This window comes from Cryptotermes secundus, unplaced genomic scaffold (genome assembly GCF_002891405.2).
Source record: "Cryptotermes secundus unplaced genomic scaffold, Csec_1.0 scaffold413, whole genome shotgun sequence".
In the NCBI taxonomy this organism is placed as follows: domain Eukaryota; kingdom Metazoa; phylum Arthropoda; class Insecta; order Blattodea; family Kalotermitidae; genus Cryptotermes; species Cryptotermes secundus.
The window spans coordinates 601,638-607,489 of record NW_019723309.1 but is presented as its reverse complement, the minus strand read 5'-3'; the positions used below and the strand labels follow the sequence as shown (position 1 = coordinate 607,489).

The 5,852-nt window shown below is 43.5% G+C and overlaps 1 protein-coding gene across 1 annotated transcript in view; it reads left to right on the top strand.

The window, feature by feature from the left end:
- Nucleotides 1-5,852, top strand: part of LOC111861786 (dual specificity mitogen-activated protein kinase kinase 4) — a 75,778-nt gene that overhangs the window by 7,741 nt on the left and 62,185 nt on the right. The window lies entirely within an intron of this gene.

The window sequence follows — 5,852 nt, the reverse complement described above, 5'->3', positions numbered from 1 at the left end:
CGTCCACTGCTCCAGAATCGATGTGTGACACAGCATCAGAACCTGCTGGCGCAGGCTCGGTTCTATCGATCATTTTCAGGGGTGATAAACCCCAGAGCCAGCTGATGTCTTATGAATCCTTTGTTCTCTTTCCTGTGCACATGCCATCGCAATATATATATTTTTTTTTTTTTGCAAAACCTCTCTTCCGGAAAAAAATCAATTCTATTGAAATTCATATATATAATATTTAACCATTTCCATGCTGAATTTGTTTTCGATAGTAAGAATACCGAATTATCAAAGCATGTACTCCTACATTCACGTTTGTAACGTACCTAATTAACCTGGGAGAACACGGTAGCGTGGTTGGTTGAGACACTGTGCTATAAGCTGGAAGGTCGCGGGATCGAATCCCGATGAGATGGATATTTTCAATTTACCTAAACCTTCCAGGCGCACTATGACCCTGGGTTCGACTCAGTCTCTAACATAAATGAGTACCAGGAATATTCTTGGGGGTAAAGCGCGGCCGGCGCGGAAGCCTGACAACCTTGCCGCCATCTATGAGCCGATTGTCTAGAAAATGTGGGAACCTCAACATCTCACAACCCTATAGGCCTCCATGACCTGTTACAGGGATAGCTTTACTTTGCCTACTTTACCAAATTAGCCTAATCTAACTTGACCCAACTCAACTTAACCTAATATAACTTAACCGAATGTAGCAACGAAATAGTTATGAATTCATACCCTGTTGCGTGGAAAATATTGCTTCTCCAACACCAAGAACAATCGGCCAAAGAGCTGATGGAGGAATAAATCGGTTTGTATTATGACAATAGGAAAAACACATACACATTCTATAGGAAGAATGCAGAGTTTTGAGTGGTAAAACAGGCAGCACCGGGTAGCACACACAGTAACCAATATCCTTTACAGGGCTACAAAACTAAATACAAAGAGGATAGGCGAAATAGGCGGCCGGCGACTGCCCAAGTTCTTGTGCTGGCAAAGACTTTTGCAGCTGTACCGGGCCCTCTGTAGTCTAACGGATGTAAAGTGCTTGGGAGTTTCATTTGAATTAGAAATCAGAAGTTTCTTTTTTTTCATGAATTTGCGTACACAGTTGTTTCTTGGCTCAGTGGACTAAGATTGTTCTTTAGCAGAGTTTTGGACAAGCTAAATAAATATCGTCATGGAGTGTAATGTGGCGTATTTACACCATGTGAGAGCTGGTAATGAAATTAAAGCACAGCAACTAGCGCATCAAATCACTCCAAATATTACACATAATTAAAGTCTTCTAATCACACGCGAAAAACTTTCCGTGGCTATCTTCCGCCGAGAACTCTCTCACACTTAAACACACTCAAACAATGTCTTGGTCAAAGTTAAAGTCACATTGCGACTGATTATCGGTCAGTAAGTTTTGGTGTCGAGCCTTATCTGGGGCTCATGGCCAGATATTTTTTTACTGTTTGACAGTTACGGTCTTGTTTTTGTGGGGAGCCCTCTCTGACGAGAGGAAGGGTCTGTATTTTGTATAGGCTGCTGGTCCTTGCCAGCGCAGTCTTTCTCGGGTCCGAGTCCCTTGCTACTCACGACCATGTTTTACTTTCTCAGATTTGAGACTTCCCTTTTCGTCGCCTCCTACGACTAGCAAGGTCACGGTGGAGGTATTCGAATCCGCCTCTACACGGGGGACTGCCTTGGTCAAGTCAAAATCAAAGTCATATTGCGACTGACGGTCAGTCAGTCTGCCTGTCTTGGTGTCGAGCCCCAGCTGGGGCTCATGACAAGATTTTCTCTCTCTTTTTTTCCCCCTTATATGAAAGTTACTGTCCTGTTCATTTGGGACGTCCTCTCTGACGAGAGGTCGGGTCTGTCATTTGTCAGTCAAAGTCCGTATTAGTAAGCCCATTGTCAGTATTTACATATATTTACAAACTTAATCTTATTTCCTATTTCTATGTACAATATATATGTACAATGCCTCTGTCAATCCAGGCTCAGTAGAGCAGATTTTGCCCCATTTCTAGTAGTATTCGCTACCACGGCAGTCTAGTCGTATGCCTGACCGCCGCCGAGTTTAAGCCTCTTATACTTTCTGTGTCGGGTTTCTCCTTGTCCGATGTTGCGAACATTCTCATTTTCATGATTTTGTATGACTTCTGCTTGTTTCCTGCATAATTCTGTTATATAGTCATATACGTACGGGATTTTAAATGCCATGTGCAAATCGCGGACCGGTGTGCGCCTTGAAAAGTTGCCAATGGTGCGGAGAACCTTGTTTTGCAGGCGCTGCAATTTCATTAGATGGGTGTCTGCCGCAAATTCCCAGGCGGGACTAGCATAAGTCATTACGGATCTAATGAGAAATTTGTGGAGGGTCAGTTTAATATTAGCGCTCAATCGCTCACTTTTGAATAGGGAATATACTCTAATGAATGTTCTAAAGGCCTTGGCTTCGATAATTTCTATGTGCAATCTCCATGGAACTCTGCTATCGAAGATGACACGTAAACATTTTGCGCTATTTACAAATGGAATATTTCGTCCCTTTAGTGTAAGACTAGACTCAGGCGGTCGACGACTACGAGAGAAATAGACCCCCTGAGTCTTATCTTCATTAATTTTAATGTTCCAGCTCTCAAACCAGGTCTCCATTGAGCTGAGACCGCGTTGGAGTTTTCTGACAATAAATCCCTCCTTGCGATCTGTCGCATGCAGACAGGTGTCGTCCGCAAAGAGGGCCAGGTGAACACCGTGAGTTTGGGGGGGCATCATTAATGTACAGATAGAAAAGAGTAGGGGACAGTACCGAACCTTGTGGAACTTCTGCTTGCATTTCCCTTGGCTTTGACATTTCTCCTTCAACCGAAACCCTGAATTTATGTTGAGAGAAAAATGACCCAATAAGTTTGGTCGAACTGTTCGAGAATTGCAATTTTGATAATTGCCTTGGTTATTCCTGGAATCTCGTTATAAAGCCTTCGCACCGACCACGCACAGAAAACAGCCTCTGTTGTTGTAAAGGAGTGTTCACCACGACGTTGTATAGCAGCGGTCTCGGCGCCGACCACATAAAAATCGCCGTACTTCTATTGTTGCCTTGCGTGTATTCGGTCTCGAGGTGTTTAATGGTCAGTTACCTAGCAACGCTCTGGCCATCCACGTTGCATTAATGTGTCCATAACCACCAGTCTTAGGGAAACAGTGTTTGAACTTAGGAAACAAATTAGCGGCCTCCGTAGCCTAGGGGTAACGTTCCCACCTCATGACTCAAGGTACGAGGGTTCAAACCCGGCGGAGGTCGTAGAATTTTTAAGGGCGGAAAAATTCAGGGAAAAAGTCCTCCGGGAGGGACTTTAAGCCGTCGTAGATTTACGGCACGTAAAAGATCCTCATGTCTCTAGGAGACCTCTGAGCAAAATTAGGCAAAGTTTCCCTCCCAAGTAGTTTCCAATGCCTCCGGTAAATGGGGAAGTATCAGGTCCCACTGTCAGCCTCGCTGGCTGAACGGGGCTGATAGCGAGCACCAGTACCGGAAGGGTATGGCGACTGGTAGAATATCAAAGGGGGACGTACAATAGACTATTAGTCGCGGTGCATGGGGAAACCCACCCCCTCCGATAATAATAATAATAATAAATAGGAAACAAATTGCAGTTTAAATCTTGACTTTGAACATAATACTTTCTGAAATCCCAACTTAGAAGTAAGGCAAACCTATGGAAGTACCTGCATGCAATTCAACACAAAACGGTTTATCGTAAGGCACGAGCCGTCTTTGCCCGATCGAACACTGGGGTCGTGTGTTCGAATCCCACTCGAGGCATGGATGCCTGTATACGTTTATTCTGTGTTTGTGTTGTTCTGTGTGTAGGTAGCGAACTTGGGACGCGCTGATCCCTCGTCCATTGAATCCTATCGACTGTGTATAGGATTAAGAAACCGAAAAAATGGCCAAGGTCCAAAGGTCTGTAAAGCCATAGAGAGAGAGAGAGAGAAATAAAAATAAATAGCAGTTATTCTTGAAGGATACGTGTGTATTTCAGTTTGTTGTACACTGATAGCAACAACCATTTTTGACATTTTGGATCAAAGTTGTATATTCGTCAAGAGCGGCATATTTTAAAAGAGGTCGGGGCATGGAAAGAAATTCGAATTTGCTGCGTTTAAAAAAGAATGGAAAAAAGGAAGTGGAGGAGGATCAAGAACGTCACTGTTCACTGTTTATTTATAAAAAAATGGAAACGCAAATTTTCTGTGACAAAGATTTTAGTGAGAGCAGAACCGGAGAACAGGTGGAGATTAAGATGATGATGTAGTGATTCGAGCTCACTGACACCGCAGAAAGTGCAAGTTTAAGAGAAGCAGGGAAGACCTTGGTTCAATATTAATGAGGAAAATCAAAGCAAGACGCTATAGCAAATACAGGGCATTGTGGCTTGACGAGAGCGAAGCTGAAAGTGTTCTTATTACAACTTATTTATTGCCGCGTAACTCGCAGAGAGGCATGTACTGTCTTCGTTCGCTTGGAAACCGGGATCGTGGGTTCGAATCCCACTCAGGGCATGGATGTTAATTTGTGTGTGTGCGTTTTTCTGCGTTTGTGTACAGGTAGAGGCCTTGCGACGAGCTGATCACCCGCCCAAGGAGTCCTACAGAATGTGTAAGATCTAGAAAAACCGAAGTGAACGGAGAAGTTCATGGAGGTAGGCCTAGGCCCATTGGGCTTTAGTGCCAAGGAAAAAAAACTTGCAGAGGACAATACCCCCTCATGTGAGTGATGGAAACCAAGTTGGTGAAATCATTCTGCAGCCCCGCCGCGATTTAAAGACAGATGGCCCCGTCTGCGTGTGACGTAGCAGGCACAAGCGCAGTCGGAAGACTGTAGCACTGTTTTCAGGTCTGCATCTAAACTCCAAATGTCGAAAAGTACAGAACATTCATGGGAAAGAATGGAATGTATGGCGGTAATGTAGAAACAATAAGTATTAATGAAATGTATAAAGTGCTTGTCAGTATTTGTTTGGTACATGATGGCCAAATTATTCAACCGCCGACTGTAATAAATATTAAAGTCAGTCAAGTTGTGACTAAAAGAAATGTTTATAGCTTTGTATTTTAGTGATGAATTAGTGAATTAATCAATTTACCTTTGAAGTGTCAAAGAGCTTTATAGTAAGTTTAACATAATTTAGCCGTATGCCGTCACGTCAGCTGCATATCGGTCGCTCATGAGGACAGGCATTTATTACTCTTTAGCCTACTTTATTTATTTGGACCGAAGAGAGCTGAAGTGACATGAGGTTGGAGAAAACTGCATAATGAGGAGCTTCATAACTTGTACTCTTCTCCAAGTATAATTAGATTGATCAAGTCAAGGAGGATGAGATTGGCAGGGCATGTAGCACGAATGGGTGAGAAGAGGAATGCATATAGGATATTTGTAGGAAAGAGACCACTAGGAAGACCAAGACATAGGTGTGGGATAATATTAAAATGGATCTTAGAATGGGATGGTATGAACTAGATTGATCTGGCTCAGGATAGGGACCAGTGGAGGGTTCTTGTGAACACGGTAATGAACCTTCGGGTTCCGTAAAATTCTGAGAAGTTCTTGAACAGCTGCAAAATTGGCAGCTTCTCAAGAAGGGCTCAGCTCATGAGTGAGTGAGTGAGTGAGCCTTCTTATATTCTCAGAGACAAATATAGGCTTACGAGATCACCCTTCTACTTGTAAGATTTGAGGCTTTCACGGCGGTGACTATGAAGAAAGCAGTCTTCTGGGATTTGGCACCGTGTATATGTGGTGTTAACCGACGTTTCGGAGGAACGTATCGCCTCCATCTTCAGGGTAGAAG